Source organism: Notolabrus celidotus, chromosome 11 (assembly GCF_009762535.1).
Source record: "Notolabrus celidotus isolate fNotCel1 chromosome 11, fNotCel1.pri, whole genome shotgun sequence".
Classification (NCBI taxonomy): Eukaryota; Metazoa; Chordata; class Actinopteri; order Labriformes; family Labridae; genus Notolabrus; species Notolabrus celidotus.
This window is the reverse complement of record NC_048282.1, coordinates 36,061,592-36,077,643: the sequence shown is the minus strand read 5'-3', so window position 1 is coordinate 36,077,643 and position 16,052 is coordinate 36,061,592. Positions and strand designations below refer to the sequence as shown.

The 16,052-nt window shown below is 43.8% G+C and overlaps 1 protein-coding gene across 1 annotated transcript in view; it reads left to right on the top strand.

The window, feature by feature from the left end:
- The window catches only part of oprl1 (opiate receptor-like 1), a 162,575-nt gene that overhangs the window by 21,521 nt on the left and 125,002 nt on the right, over window positions 1-16,052 (top strand). The gene's annotated exons all lie outside the window — the stretch shown is intronic.

The window sequence follows — 16,052 nt, the reverse complement described above, 5'->3', positions numbered from 1 at the left end:
GCCTGGAGTCAACAAGTCAGAGGTTTTCAGAGGACCAGAAAGACACATGGAGGATGAGGAGAGTGGTTTCAGTGATTTCTGCAGGAAAGTCTCGGTCACGTGACTCCAGCTGTCCGGCGGTCTGAAAATGCAACCAGTGGGTGTTGATGGATGAGAGAGCATGGAGCTGGACCGGACATGTTAGTGTGGGAGGAAGAGTGAGTGAGAGTGAAGGAGGAAGTGACGCCTGTGTGTTGTTGCTTGTGAAGTCCGGACGAACGCAGCAAGAGAGATTCAGTAGATATTATCACCAGTGTATCATGAAATAGCCCTGGAGGAGACCAATAAGTCTCCCCTGTGCTTCCTGACTGCGGTCTTGACACTGAAGCAAAAAGGTAAACACAGGATTCAGTTGCTCTCTTCAAAACTGTGAAGTTTGCATAAAGTTTCAGTGATCAGGCATCAAATTCCAGGATTGTACTCCTCTCAGAGGAAAAGCTGTCTAAGCAAGGGATGTTCTGCAAAATCAAGCAGCTCTGGTGGGTCTGCTGCAGCTCTGTTGTCTCCTTGTTTGCACAAAGCTGAGCTGAGGTTGTGCAGATTACTAAAAGGTAAGCCCTCGACATAAAGCAGGAGCCTCCAAAGTCTGGTCCGGAGATCCTGTTAAATGATAGAAGACACCTTAGTTTAAGACGGGCTTCACTCCCAATAAAGTAAGCTTTATTAGGAGTGATTGGAGTCGATGTGACGTCTCTTCTTCTGGAGGGTTTTTCTTCGCTGTAAGAATTAAACTCATTTGACGTGCCAGCAGCTGTGAACAGTTTATCTCCGCCTTGGATCCCATGAACATGAAAATGACCTGGATTTTTATTTACAAAGTGTCCGGTCAGTTTGTGTCCGTTCAGACCATCTGCTGTGGAGCAGAGCTGGCATGTGAACAGAGTCTTTGGTACCAGGGAGTCTAATTAGGTTGTGTCTGGACTTTAAGCTGCACTGAGCGGCTCAGTTATCTGACTCACTGATGGTAAACAGGCGGCTGATCTCTGGAACGATGGACGGGCACCGAGCTTTATTTAGTACAGACTGAGAGCAGAGTTAGTGTTTATGCATTTCTACTTTCTCAGAGCTGTTAGAAGGAATGAGGACCATGTAAGTAAATAAAATATAACTGTTAGCTTTGCATATTATACCTTTAATCCAGTTCTTCATGACTGTGTTTGTTTCATATTTTAAAGGAACTCTATGGATATCTATGTCACTGTTATTGGTCACTTCTGACATCAGTCTTCTCCACAATGCGACTCAAAAGTGTCTTTATGGAAGCCTTTAGCAGACATGCATGCACATGTTTTACTGCAGATCATGACTGAATGTCAGATGATCATAACTCGTGTCCCCAGAGTTGCAAAAGCACCATTCAAACGTAGTAGACTTAATTTAGCTCAGGCATGTCGTGGTCCGGCCTGTTCGAGTGACCAGACGATTGTTTTGTTTTCTAGATTGACAGAAAACTATCATGTTATCTCAACGAATCCAGCTTTGTTATCCTGACATGATGAGGAATGTCAGTCCAGGTCTTGACTTTCTTTGTGAAAGTCAAATGCATGTCCACTTTGAGCTTCTGTGCTTTTATTAGAATAGTAGCATGTCCCTGCTATGAGTCTGTTTGATAAGTAAGTCTAAACAGTATGTCCCTGTAATTTCTTACACAATGGACACCTGGTTTGGTTGCCTTCAACATCTCTCTAGAAATTTGTCATTGGAACTATACTCTTATATTATAGTTTAAGTTTATAGATGGCTTTGATTGTGATGAACTTTGAAAGTTATTGATTTGCATTAGTATAACTTTCCTTTACGGAAAAAAACCCTGTTTAAAACAGCAGAAACGATTGTGACTTGCATAATGAAATTAAAACAAAAAGGAAAATCAGTCTGGTTATGAAAGAAATCCTTCTTTTGATTTTTAATATAAATTTCCATCAGTTGTTTCACATAACTAAAGAAAACTTTATCACCCAGCTGTCTTATGAATCAGCTGTTTACGTGTTTCCAGTTGGTCAAAAAACCCTCAACAACACTTATCAATTCTGAATTGCAAGAGTGACACCGAGGGCAACCTGATCACACACCTAATACCAAATAATCCAAATCAAAGTTTATGATTTAAACTCTTCCTCTTAATAATGCGGCAAAAGTGATAGCATAGGCGCAAACAATGTGCAGTGTTTCCCCTACGTTTACAGCCTTGAGGGGGGGAGGGCAGACAGACTTTGCCACAACTATCTATCTATCTATCTATCTATCTATCTATCTATCTATCTATCTATCTGGAACAAGCTCCCCTGAAAGCTGTAGTCTGCTCAAACTCTCACCTCTTTTAAATCAAGACTAAGACTTTTTTATTTACCTCTGCCTTCCTATCTTAGATTATTTTAACCCACTTTAAATTAAATTTTAATGTCATTTTTAATATATTTAATTTTCCTTTTCTTTTCTGTTTTATCATATTGTCATTTTAATTGTGTTCTTTTATGCTTGTCTGAATGTCTCCAATGCTTTTAATGTTTTAATGTAAGCACATTGAGTTGCCCTCATGTATGAAATGCGCTATACAATAAAGCTGCCTTGCCTTGCCTTGCCTACCAAGTACTAACATCGTCAACATTTCACACTTTTGCTTTTGTAATATCTTATGTTAAATAATCTAGCCTGCAAAAAAGTCAAAGAAAACATTCTTCATGTGACCACTATATCTGATTCTCTTGATTCAAATAAAAATGCCATGAACGCAAAATATAGGTCTGCATTGCACTATTACGACGGTCCCTGAATGCACCTGCAGTAACAGCGCTCTGGACCTCTGGACAGACAGTCAGCTCACGGCACTCTTTGATGACAAGAGTTGATCAAACTTACTAAATGTGTCTGATGTATCACCAAACTGGATTAAATCAAGCTGTAGACGCCGAGCTTTTTACGTTGAGAGCGCCAAAGACGTCAAATATTAAACAGACGGTTGTGTTTTTGTCAGTAAGATATTGTTATTACCCTCAGTTTGAATGGAGAGCACCAAACGTTAGATTCTTGGTTAATGGCCGACGAGTCACCAGCAGAGCAAAGAAAGAGAGGAAGAGTACAGTGCAGAAACTGCGACACACAAAGCACTGAGTGAAAGCAACGTCTATCGAATTGAAGAAAACAGACACAAACTGCAACACGGTACGAGCTTTAGCGGAGTTACAGGACTAAGTGATGTGAAAACGTGGACAGAAGAGTTGCAGCTAAGAGGACCGTGCACAGGTACTGCCTTTATTTTATGAATTTGTTAAGAAAGCTAACAGAAAAATGCTAATATTTTGACGTTAGCTTGAGTGAAAATGTTAAATTTAGTACAAATTGGACCCTCAAGTAGGCTGATTAGAATATCAATGCCATTAAGTGCAACCAACCGTCGAACCTGGGCTATTTTTCTTGTAGCTGCATTAATAACTCACTTTTAAATCAATCAATCTCCTTTAAATCAATACTTAGGGTCAATTGTTTGGATGTTTAATTTGTAGTAAATAATCTAGACAGGGTAAAACACCAATCCCTACTTTTGATGTCACTGAATTACAACCCTCCCTCAGCACTGGCGGTCTGAGTCTTCATGGCTTTCCCATCAGCCCTTGCTGCTGGTGTCCACTGCCTGCTTATTTCTGGGACTGCAGAATCACAGTGAACGCAATAAAACTCTCTGAGTCGTCGTGATGTGTGTGTGGTGACGTCAGCGGCTCGCAGGCGGCCAAAGTGTCTCCCTGAATAGACAGAAACATCAAACATTGATGGTTTGGCTCCGAGACATGAAGCTGGCTGAATAGGTAATTACACACAGATGGTCTGAGTGTTAGTGTGTTTGTGTATGTGTGTGTTTGGGGTCTCAAATAAGCATACAGGATACATACACACACACACACTGTGGATTGTGACCCATCATTAGTCAGCTCTTCATTCAATCCTAGCCCCGTTACTGTGAGGGTCTCTGACATCCAACCACGACAAAGGTCGAGAACGGTTCCCTTGTTTTTCATTCGCTCCTGCATTGTCTGGGAAAAAAAATGTCTGTTTGTGGGAAGGTGTGTATGTAGAGCCCGGGGGTGTTATTCAGAGTTTCTTGGTGGAATAGATTGGAGCAGACGGAACAGAGGCAAAAATAGAGAGAGTCAATAAGCAAGAGGGTGAAGGGCAGAGAGGAAGAGATATGAAATAGAATCAAAGAACGAGGGAGCGAGAGAGGGGAGCATCACATTATCTGATATCCTCTCATTTTCATCCCCTCTACAGTTCACTTCACTAATCAGACTCTCTCTCTCTCTCTCTCTCTCTCTCTCTCTCTCTCTCTCTCTCTCTCTATCTGTGGTCTTTGTGTGTGTGTGTATCTGCACTCACTCAGATCCATTATGATAGTCCTGATACCAAACTTAAAAAAAAAAAGGATGCATCAGAACTATAGGCTGTGTCGAACATGGACATCGTCTCTGTGACGTCAGCCATTGGAAGGGATGTCGGCCATATTGGAAATGCTGATCTCTCTTTGCAAAGAGGTGAAGCTGAGGTCATATCCTCGCTGAGTAGCCAACAGCTGCAACACCCACTTGTCAAATCATCCACATCCTTAATCACGTCAGTTTATCCATCACTCTTAGTCCTAATTTAATCAAGTGGACGAGTTTTTCAAAGAATCATCCCCGCACAATTGTCAGAGACCAAAACCAATGCCTGAACCAGCTTTATAAACTGGGCACTAATAGGGTTTCTGTTTTGGAGCCAGCCTCAAGTGGATTCTTGAGGAACTGCAGTTGTCAAAGCTTTTCAAAAAGAGGTAAAGAGGGTACTCATGCTTTATGGTCCTACTGGAGGTTTATGATAAAGCTTACTTAGAGCTGGATCAGGCTTGGACCAGCTCTTAGTTATGCTGCTATATGCCTAGACTGCAGAGGGAACTGACACACTGGACTCCCCTCTCTTTGCCTGTCTCTTACTTTAAGTCTTCCTGTCCCATTACTAACCATAGACCTTTCTGGAGTCCCTGAGCTCCCTTGTCTCGTAGGATCCTCTGGATCTCTGCTGCTGTGGACATGCCAGACTCCAGCTGCTACAACTACTACTATCCATCTCACCTCTATCATCTCTCTCTCTCTCTCTTCATCTCCCACTATCCCTCTCTCCACTCGGTCTCAGCAGATGTGTTCTAACATGAGTCTGGTCCTGCTGGAGGTTTCTGCCTGTTAAAGGAAGTTTGTCCTTGCCACTGTAACTTGCTAAATGCTGCAAAGTGATCTGCTCATGGTGGATTAAGATGAGATCAACTGAGTCCTGTCTGTAAGATGGAGCTGGATCTTATCCTCTTGATGTTGGGTCTTGTTAGTGATAGAAAATAGTACGGTCTAGACCTGCTAAAAACCTTACAGTGCAACTATAACCAATTTAACATTGACTTAGTAAACCTAGACGTCCCACTTGTGTCTATTTCCATAAGTTGTATTTCACCCCAACTATAAACCCTTAGAAACACAGAAGACTTCTCTTTGACACCTTGGAGATATCTACCGGTGAGAGGCTGAGACAGTTGGGGGATGATTGCTGAGAGAGAGGGATAGAGGGAGATGAAGAGAGAGGGGGAGTGGAGGGAGAGAGAGAGAGAGAGAGAGAGAGAGAGAGAGAGAGAGAGAGAGAGAGAGAGAGAGAGAGAGAGAGAGGGATAGAGGGAGAGAGAGAGAGATAAACAGAGAGAGATTGAGGGAGATGAAGAGAGAGAGGGAGAGGGATAGAGGGAGATGAAGAGATAGAGAGGGGGACAGAGGGAGATAAAGAGAGAGATAGGGGGATAGAGGGAGATAAAGAGAGAGAGAGAGAGAGAGGGATGGAGGGAGATAAAGAGAGAGATAGGGGGATAGAGGGAGATAAAGAGAGAGAGGGATAGAGGGAGATGAAGAGAGAAAGAGGGATGGAGGGAGATAAAGAGAGAGAGGGATAGAGGGAGATAAGAGAGAGAGATAAAGAGAGAGAGGGATAGAGGGAGATAAAGAGAGAGAGGGGGATAGAGGGAGATAAAGAGAGAGAGAGAGGGATGGAGGGAGATGAAGAGAGAGGGATAGAGGGAGATAAAGAGAGAGAGGGATAGAGGGAGATAAAGAGAGAGGAGGAGATATAGGGAGATAGAGAGAGATAAAGAGAGAGAGAGAGAGAGGAGAAGAGAGAGAGGGATAGAGGGAGATAAAGAGAGAGAGAGAGAGAGAGGGATAGAGGGAGATAAAGAGAGAGAGGGATAGAGGGAGATGAAGAGAGAGAGGGATAGAGAGAGATGAAGAGAGAGAGGGATAGAGGGAGGTGAAGAGAGAGAGGGATAGAGAGATGAAGAGAGAGAGGGATAGAGGGATGAAGAGAGAGAGAGGGATAGAGGGAGATGAAGAGAGAGAGGGATAGAGGGAGATGAAGAGAGAGAGAGAGAGAGAGAGAGAGAGAGAGAGGGGGGGGGGGACGGAGAGGATAGAGGGAGATGAAAAGAGAGAGAGATAGAGGGAAGGACGAGAGAGATAGAGGGAGATAAAGAAAGGGAAATATGTAGATTGACCATATATGGACATATGTGGGTGATAGAGGGGGAATACTACCGGTGAGAGGCTGAGACAGTTGGGGGATGATTGCTGAGTGAGTGAGAGAGAGAGGAGAGAGAGAAGAGAGAGAGAAGAGAAGAGAGAAGGAGAGAGAGAGAGATATAGTTTGCCATCTGTGTGGATCTCTCACAGAGCAAACCAGCAGACAGACACAGAGAGATGACTGTCATGCCATATCTGATAGTCCTTGACCCTGTGACCTGAATACTCTGGATGGACTGATGATGTGTCTGTGTGTGTGTGTGTGTGCGTGTGTTAACATCTGCTCCATCCTTTGTCCTGCTCCCTCTCTTTGTGTTCAAACTGTTGAACTGAACTGAGAATTATCTTTTCTTTTTGCATGAAAACATCACATCCTCCTTACCGTCGATATAACAGAGGGATTTTATTGAAAGAGGAGCACTTAACTGTTTCCTGCATCTGAAAGTGCCCCTGTCTGTACCTGTTGTGTGCATGTCAGCTTTATATGTGTGTGTGTGTGTGGTGTGTGTGGTTGTGTGTGTGTGTGTGTGTGTGCGCGCCACTGTCTAATGACTCTGCCTCTTCCTCCTTCCTAATGACCAGGATGAATTATGAGGCCATTGACTCTGCGCTGCGAATAAATCTCTCAAACAACGAGAGAGTGTGTGTGTTGTGTGTGTGTGTGTGGTGTGTGTGGTGTGTGTGTGCATGTGTGTGATGCCAAATTAGGCTCCTCTCCCTCCGACACAGACACACACACACACTGTCATGTGCGTATCCGGACATGGATACTCATTTCGGGCTTAAATCTGGGCCCAGTCTGGATTTTGAAAACACACTTGCATGTGCAGGGTTGTGTAAATTGTTAAACATATCTTATTGTCTTACAATTCTCCCCGGCAACAGTCTGTGGTCTTCCAGTTGTGTAAGATGCTTGATTCTGATTGGTCAAAACCAATGGGAACAGCGTAGAAAGGGCAGGGAGTTAAAGCCACAAAAACTGTCAGCTGTGACAGAGAAATCTACAACATTGAAGATCAATCAATCAATCAAGCTTTATTTATAGAGCACCGTTCATGCAAATCAAATGCAATTCAAAGTGCTTTGCAGTCACACACCTTCTATTTATTTGAATTATTTAAACTCTTAAAAAGAGTTAAAAAAAGCTGCTATCTACAGCCGGAGTAAACCTGGGAAAACACCAACCAATCACCGTTTTTTGGCTCCCCAAATTTTAAACCAATCAAATCCCGTCCAGCCGTTCTGCCCGCCTCCTGCGCGTACATTTCCCCGCGTGCACTCTGAGTCCCCGTCTCCTGCCTCTGCTTCCCCTGACTCTACTGACTGCCCCTCTCGCTCGACCTCGGGCCTGTCCCCTCTGACCTGATGAGGTGCTTTGCTCAGGACTGTAGTCCGGATCAGAGTCTAAAAAGCTCTCACCAACAAGCAGAAGAATTAATGACGTTCAGTAAGTCCTACAGAAATGTAGATGTCCATCCGGACGCTGTAGTGATGACGAGCCGATTGGTGAACACGTTGATCTTTAATAACCGGTCACTGTCGGCCGTGATCACGCCAACCAACAAAACAACAATCAATGTTTGAATGAATGAAGAACTTCTCCTCTTGTCTCCCTCTCTCCCACTCACACACTCTACCCTCTCCTGATGCCTTCACTGACCTGTCAACACTGTAGGAATTAAGAATCTACACTGAACATTTAACAAACGGTAGAGCTGTTACAGTGTTATATAGTGTTATAACTTTTCTCCTGATATAATGTCACCATGACAACTGGATAATGCTAGCATGACAGTTGTGAGTGCTAACAGCAGCCATGTTTGTTTGTGTTTTTAACTTTCACTATGAGAATGTTTTGGTGAGGACCGGTTTTGAATCAGTCACCATCATATGGTCGAGAATCAGTGGCGCTCATGCATGTGAGCAGGGGGGGCGTCGTTTTGGAGGCGCTCCGAGGGAGGAGGGGAGGGGTTAGACGGAGTCATGAGGAAAAGCTACATTCAAATTCATGCTGGTTTTCCGAGACTACCAACCCCAGCTTTAAAACAGATAAAAAACCCTGTCTGGATTTCTCCTGCTTCAAGAACCTGCTCAGCCTTACATCATCACTCATCCCCCTCGTGTGTAAGTAGAACTAGCTCATTAGATATCACAGTGACAGAGATGAATGGAGTACACCTTTAGCCCTACATCTGACAGCACATCAATTACACCTTGTTAAAATGTTCCTTAAGAACATCCTCCTGAGGTAGAACCGCCGATAAGGAAGCTTCTGCAACGTTAGAGAAAGTGGTGCATCACAGGTGTTTCAATGTATATTTATAAAAGAGCGTTTCATTAAGCAGAGCTGTTTATAACCTCACGCCCCGCCCAGCGCTGACATAGAAAGCACTCAGCTCTGACAAACGTGACACCTCATAGTATGAGTCCTCTCTGATAGGGAGGAGAAACCTTTCCCTAACAGCATAATAGCAGCCTTGTGGCTTTTAAAGTTGTTTTCTGGGAACAGTGAAAGAACATCAGAAGCTCAGGAGAACAACATATTCCTCTAGCGGCAACAGCGTGTCCGGGACAGCTGTCACAACTTGGAGCTGCGTCGTGATGAACGTGCTCCACACTCAGAGGTGTGAGCTGCCAAAACCCACAACTGCAATCAGAGCAGATGTGAAAGATCCTCCCTGTCAGAGGAGTTCTGGTGGTTTGATTGCAGTTTGTTCTAAAAGCAGAACGGGAACATGTTTTTTTTAGAAAGATGAGCACCACCAGCATCTGGTTTCTCTTTTACTGGTGCTGCAGGATGAGTCAGTGGACCTTGGGAGTGAGTTTACTGAACTCTCATGCCTCTAAAGGACCCACCAAATGAAAACCTGACAGGGTTTTGTTTTGGTTTGTTAAGACAGATGAGCTTTGGTGCATTACCTCTGAAAGATAGTCACTGTATATGTTCTATTTTACCCCAAACCTTGCAGGGAAAAGGCTGCATTTTCAGCCCTCCTGCAGGATTCTTCCACCTCCTTTAAGTCTGAACTTTGATCTCATGTCTTTGATAGAGAGATAAAACTTAAGTCGTCTCCCGTTTTTCCTTTCTGAGCAGTTTGAAGTCAGCCGGAGTCTGAAATCTGTCCTACTCAAGAGACAGTCAGGATATCTTTCCTTTACAGACTTTATCAGGAGGTCTGTGATGTGATTAAACTGAGCCACAGGACACCAAAGTGAACCTCAGCGGTGCTCTCAGGGATGCAGAAATGTTGGCACTCATGCATATTCGACTAAGAAAATTAAAGTGAAGTTTTGCATCTTAGTAAGGCTGTGCTTTACTGTCATCACAGGGAGTTAATGATGCCTGGCTGTTTCTTAACCACCAATGAGCGATGAGACGTTTTAACTGGGATGACTTTGACACCAAAAGCAGAGAAAGAGCAACTTAATGAGGAAGAGATGACGTACGATCCATCATCACAGTTGCACGGGCACGCTGCGAAGGTCAGCAGATTCAGAGAGGAATGACAGAGAGGGAACTTTAAAGGGCGTGTTGGAGCAATTAAAGAGACACAGCACCAAACAAAGGCATGATTATACTGCTCAAATTAAACCACACAACTTTAACTCCAGGGAAAAGCGACTGTAAAGTGTCATCGTGTTATAGCCCTCCTGGGATTTCAAGTAACTCAAATCAAGACATCAAGTGAATGCATGTGAAGGGTTTTTACATCCTTGCTTATATGCAGTACAAGCACTTCATTAAAGTCATAACGTTTATGCAGAAGTTGATGCAGCAGAGAAAGAGAGGTGAGTTCAATAGGTGATCGAAAAAAAAAACTATACATTTTTATCATGCATTTCAATGTTATGCTATATTTGTGTGTATAATGATGCTGCATTATCAACATGGCATACTGGATTTTAAACTAAAGCTTTCATAAGGAATGTTCATTTTGTGTAGATTTGATGGCAGTCCCTATATGAGGTCTGATATAAGTTCACCCCTCATGTATAGAGATATGAGCTATTGGTCCATCTGAATCAGGCTGTAGAGTTGTGACATTTTAACATAGGAGCGAATGGGGATACCTTGTTTTTTTTTTGGAGACAGCATCTAGTGGACACTTGTGGAACTGCAGTATTTTGCAAACATGCATTGGCTTTATTTTGCAGGACAACACCACAGAACATGACGCATGTTTGTGGATGTGTGGGGTCACTTAAAGTTATACCAGCTATAAGGAGAGTGATTGAGGTTGATACATCCAGGAGGTTCAAATGCATTTATACCAGGTTAGCTTTGCTAAGTAAGCTAGCATGGTGAGCTAGCTTGGTGATAATGAAAACTCTGACTTAGAAATCAACAGATCTACACCCTCAACCTTTTATTAACACATTGTTTTGCAGCATTCAAACTAACACTAACACAGGCATACACATTTGCCACGTTTGATTTATAAATCCGGGCTGCACGGTGGTGCAGTGGGTAGCGCTGTTGCCTCACAGCTAGAAGGTTCCTGGTTCAGATCCCCGGCCGGGCTGGTGCCTTTCTGTGTGGAGTTTGCATGTTTCTCCCCGTGCATGCGTGGGTTCTCTCCGGTTCCGGCTTCCTCCCACAATCCAAAAACATGCTCAGGTTGATTGGTCACTCTAAATTGCCCGTAGGTGTGAGTGTGTGCATGACTGGTTGTCTTCTCTCTGTGTTAGCCCTGTGATAGGTTGGCGACCTGTCCAGGGTGTACCCTGCCTTCCGCCCGAAGCCAGCTGGGATAGGCTCCAGCCCCCCGTGACCCCTAATGGGATAAGCGTCAAGATAATGGATGGATTATAAATCCCTTCTTGGCTTGGTCCCAACTGATTTGTGTGTGTACCTACAAAGATTAAAAAGCCACCATGCCTTGCACTCCTGCAACATCTTACAAATGTGTGTTCCCCGTGTTCGGACAGAATTAGGTAAGAGAGCGTTTAGTTTTGCTGCTCTTCTGCTTGGAATAAACTCCAGAAGGACTTGAAATTGTCTGATTTTATTTCACTTGAAGTCTTTGGCTCCATCTTAAAAGAAAGAGAGACCACAGATCAGTACCTGTGTTTTTAAAAATGTTGTTTTGTGATCACAAATTGCACTTTATTTGCAAATTAGTTGCACTTTTAAATTATTGATTGTTATACATACTGGCTGTATATATGCTCCATACTATTGAATTGTACTATTTATTGTGACATGTGCTGCTGACCTCTTGGCCAGGTCGTCCTTGTAATTGGATATTGACTGAAGGGAGGTGTTTCCTCATCCCGTGCATGACTCACATAACATGCAACAGAGATAATTCAGATAAAATAGAATGCTAGCATGGAGATCAAAAAGAGATGAGACTCTTGTTTGTGCTATGCTAGCTTCCATAAGCTAGCTATAGCATAAACAAAACAGACGCAACTCACAAGCATAACGTTATCTGTAGATAGATTAAGAATTGTGTTATCCCTAGTGTCTCCATCTGAACCTCAAGTTTATTTCTTCCTCATTTAGTCGTCACAGTTTTAATTTATACATTTTATTGTTTAACTAAAGTAACTGTTTAATTGATGTGTGGAAAAAGTGCTCTACTTCTTCCTTTGACAGCTTAGTGGTGCAACGGATCATCGTTGATCTGTGATCCGTAAACGGGATGCCTCTCACGGTTCGGCACGGACGTGGTCCGCGGATCGGTTGATGAAAAAAGTTGCGCGGTTCACGTGATGACCGCATTTTCAATCCACACTCACTCGCAAGCGCAGCTTGTTGTCCTGGCAAGTGAAGGAGCAGAGGGACTTTAAAACCCTCCTGCATCTTGTAAGTCACATGTATGGAGCAGTTTGGTTTCCCTGTGAAATACAGTGAATGCTGAAGTGGCTTGAGCCACGTTAGGAAATTCTGTTGCACGCACCCAGTAGACCAGAGGCGGTGCAATACACGTGTCCGCGGGCCGCTCCGGCCGCCGATTTGTGGCCCCGAACGGTTTATTCCTTCCTCTGTGTTTTGGTCGGGTCACCGTGTGGTTAGCCGGGACTTGTCTCCATGTTCAGATACGCAGACAGGCTGTTACTGGATCACTTAGGGCCTGATCTACTAAGATCCCAAATATAAAAACGAGCGCTAATTTGCGTGTGCAAATAATAATTTGCACGTGTTATTTCTGGCGTGTTGCGGGTGATCTACTAAGACTGCGTGCGCAAATGATGAAGAGTGCCAAAGTGGTGCGGACCGCCCTTTAATGGGATTTTGCGTGTGCTATCGGACTGTCACCTGGAGAGTGTGAGAGAGCAGAGTGGTCTTAAGCGATAAATGAAGTTTGAAGTCATGGAGTTGGAGGTCCTTGTGGAGGCGGAAATAAACACATCGGTGAACTCCAGCAGAGACAATCTCAGCGTTAGAAACGTGATTTGGGAGGCCATCTGTGAAAAGGTGAATGATGTGAGAAAAAAACAGAAGATCTGCCGATGAAATAACGCATCTACTCTACTCCAAAACGCAATCAGTGTTTGATGGAGTTTAGAGAGCGATTTGATGAGGCTTAGTCTGACACTCTTGCTCTAGAAAAGTTAGGCGTCACTTGGATGAAGACAGTCGCCTCACTGTCCCAGGGAGCAACTTTCGGGTGAACATTTTTAATGCCTGATATCATCATCCAGCAACTGTCCCAAAGATTCACCAGCTTAAATGGAACTGGAACATGTTTGAGTCCATTCACCCCAACACACTGCTGCAAGCACGAGATGAGGAGTTACGCAGAGCTGCCTGGCGCAGCTCAGTGAGCGCTCATTCTCCAAGTTAAAACTAACTAAAAACCCTTGATGAGCACGATGGGACAGGAGAGACTGAGTGGACATGTCATGATATCTATTGAGAATGACAGATCAAAGAAAATGGACATACAGTGAGTCCGAACCGTGAGTTTTTTGATCCGTTGCACCCCTATTGACAACTGAACCAAGTTGTTTTATTATCCCTTAAACAAAAAACGAGTCTGTGTTTGAAGGAGAACATGAATCTAAACTTGTTGGTGTTTCGTCACAGAGTGTCTGAGGAACCTGCTGAGTTTTTAAAGGCCATTACTGACCAGCTCAAACCTAAGGGTGATAAAACCTCTACTAAAATGAGACATCAGCTAGTCCCCTGTGAGCCTGCAGTCAGTGAGAACCAAACGGTCACCCTGATTCTAATGAGGAACCAGGTGATGAAGAGTACAGTAACAGACTGTGTTCATCTTAAGAAGGTTTTACCTCTCCTCTCCTCTGGTGCAGCGTGTTTCATTTAAATAATCAGACTCCTCTGAGTGGATTCAGTTTAGAGTGATGTGCTTAAACTCTCATTCTCTCATTTATTTCAGACTCTGCTCTTTTTTACCCTCCTCTCTCTCTCTCACACACGCTGAGTTAACGGAGGAACAAACTGCCAAATCAGCCAGAACTGGTTTTTTGTTTTTGTCCTTAATCCATTGATTCCGTTCCCGCAGCTCTCCATGTCGCTCCTTCCTCACCATATGTTTATCTCTGGCTGGTTTAACAGTTTAATATCAGCATGTTGGGAGAATTATCTCAGCCTGAGTGGAAGTGGATTCAGAGTTTATTGATGCTTTCTTCACTCAGATGGAGAGAGTTAAACTTGGAATAAGGACTTTTGCTCAGCCAATAGTTTACTTTGTTTTAAAAGAACCGTGACATACTGTGAGTCTGAATCTGTCTTTTATCTGGAAGACGGCTTGTTCACAATATTTGAATGAATACAAAAATCTCCTAGAGACATTTTGGCAATTTATTTTGAAATTTGTGAAGTTGTCCAGAGATTTAGGGAGACCAAATTTGGCATGGTATCAGTTTTTTCTTGTTTCAGTGACCACAAAACCAAAACTAAAGATGGAGTATTGTACTCATCTTCAGGTTTTATAGTGTCTCTCTGATACCTCTCTCCAGAAGCCTCCTCCACTGTTGCCATACTACAAAGTTGTTGTCTTGAGTTGAACAATGTTTCAAATCATGACATATGGCCGTATGTTTTCAACGCCTAATCAGACCCAGACAATTTGGAAAGTTTCATGTGCATTATGCCCTTATATGGAGACTTACCAATCTGTGATGTCACAAATTGACCAAATCTTGTGTCCCTCTTGCTTTGTTTTTACATGACTTTCCAAACCTAAGAGCAGCCTACAGTCACATCCTGAAAACTTAACCTACATTTTGTATCAACATCCAACATTTTAACTCAGTATTTGGGTTTGATTTACTACTATCCATATCATCTATGTCATCTCTCTCTCTTTTATTCTTCTCTATCCCTCTCTCCAACCCAAATTCGGTCTCAGCAGATGTGTGTCTAACATGAGTCTGGTCCTGCTGGAGGTTTCTGCCTGTTAAAGGAAGTTTGTCCTTGCCACTGTAACTTGCTTCTATAGGCTTAAGCTGCTATAGACTCAGACTGCTATAGGCTTAGGCTGCTGGGGGAACTGACACACTGGGATCTTGTCTTTCCCTCTCTCTCCTCTCTCTGCCCGTCTTCCTTTAACTCTTCCTGTCCCATTAAAGTTACTAACCATAGACCTTCCTGGAGTCCCTGAGCTCCCTTGTCTTGTAGGTTCCTATGAATCTCTGCAGCTGTGGATGTGCCAGACTCCAGCTGCTCACCACTACTACATATCCGTCTCACCACTATCATCTCTCCTCTCTCTCCTCTCTCTCTCTCTCTCTTTATCTCCCTCTCTCCCTCTCTCTCCTTTTTATCTCCCTCTATCTCCCTCCTCTCTCCCTCCATCCCCCTCTCTCTCTCTTCATCTGACTATCCCTCTCTCTTTCTTTCTCCCCTCCATCCTTCTCTCTCTTTTCATCTCCCTCCATCCCTCTCTCTCTCCTCTTCTTTATCTCCATCTGTCCTCTCTCTCTCTCTCTCTCCTCTCTCTCTCTCTCTCTCTCTCTTATCTCCCTCTATCCCTCTCTCTCCCTCCATCCCCCTCTCTCTCTCTTCATCTGACTCTATCCTCTCTCTTTCTTTATCTCCCCTCCATCCCTCTCTCTCTTCATCTCCCTCCATCCCTCTCTCTCTTCTTTATCCCCCTCCCATCCCCTCTCTCTCTCTTCATCTGACTCTATCCCCTCTCTCTTCATCTCCCTCCCTCCTCTCTCTCTCTCTATCTCATATCCTCTCTCTTCTTATCTCTCTCTCTCTCTCTCTCTCTCTTTATCTCCCTCTCTCTCTCTCTCTCTCTCTCTCTCTCTCTCTTTATCTCCCTCTATCCCTCTCTCTCTCCATCTCCCTCTATCCCTCTCTCTCCCTCCCCCCCCTCTCTCTCTTCATCTGACTATCCCTCTCTTTCTTCTCCCTCCATCCTCTCTCTCTTTTCATCTCCCTCATCCCTCTCTCTCTCTCTCTCTTATCTCCCTCTGTCCCTCTCTCTCTCTCTCTTCTCTCTCTCTCTC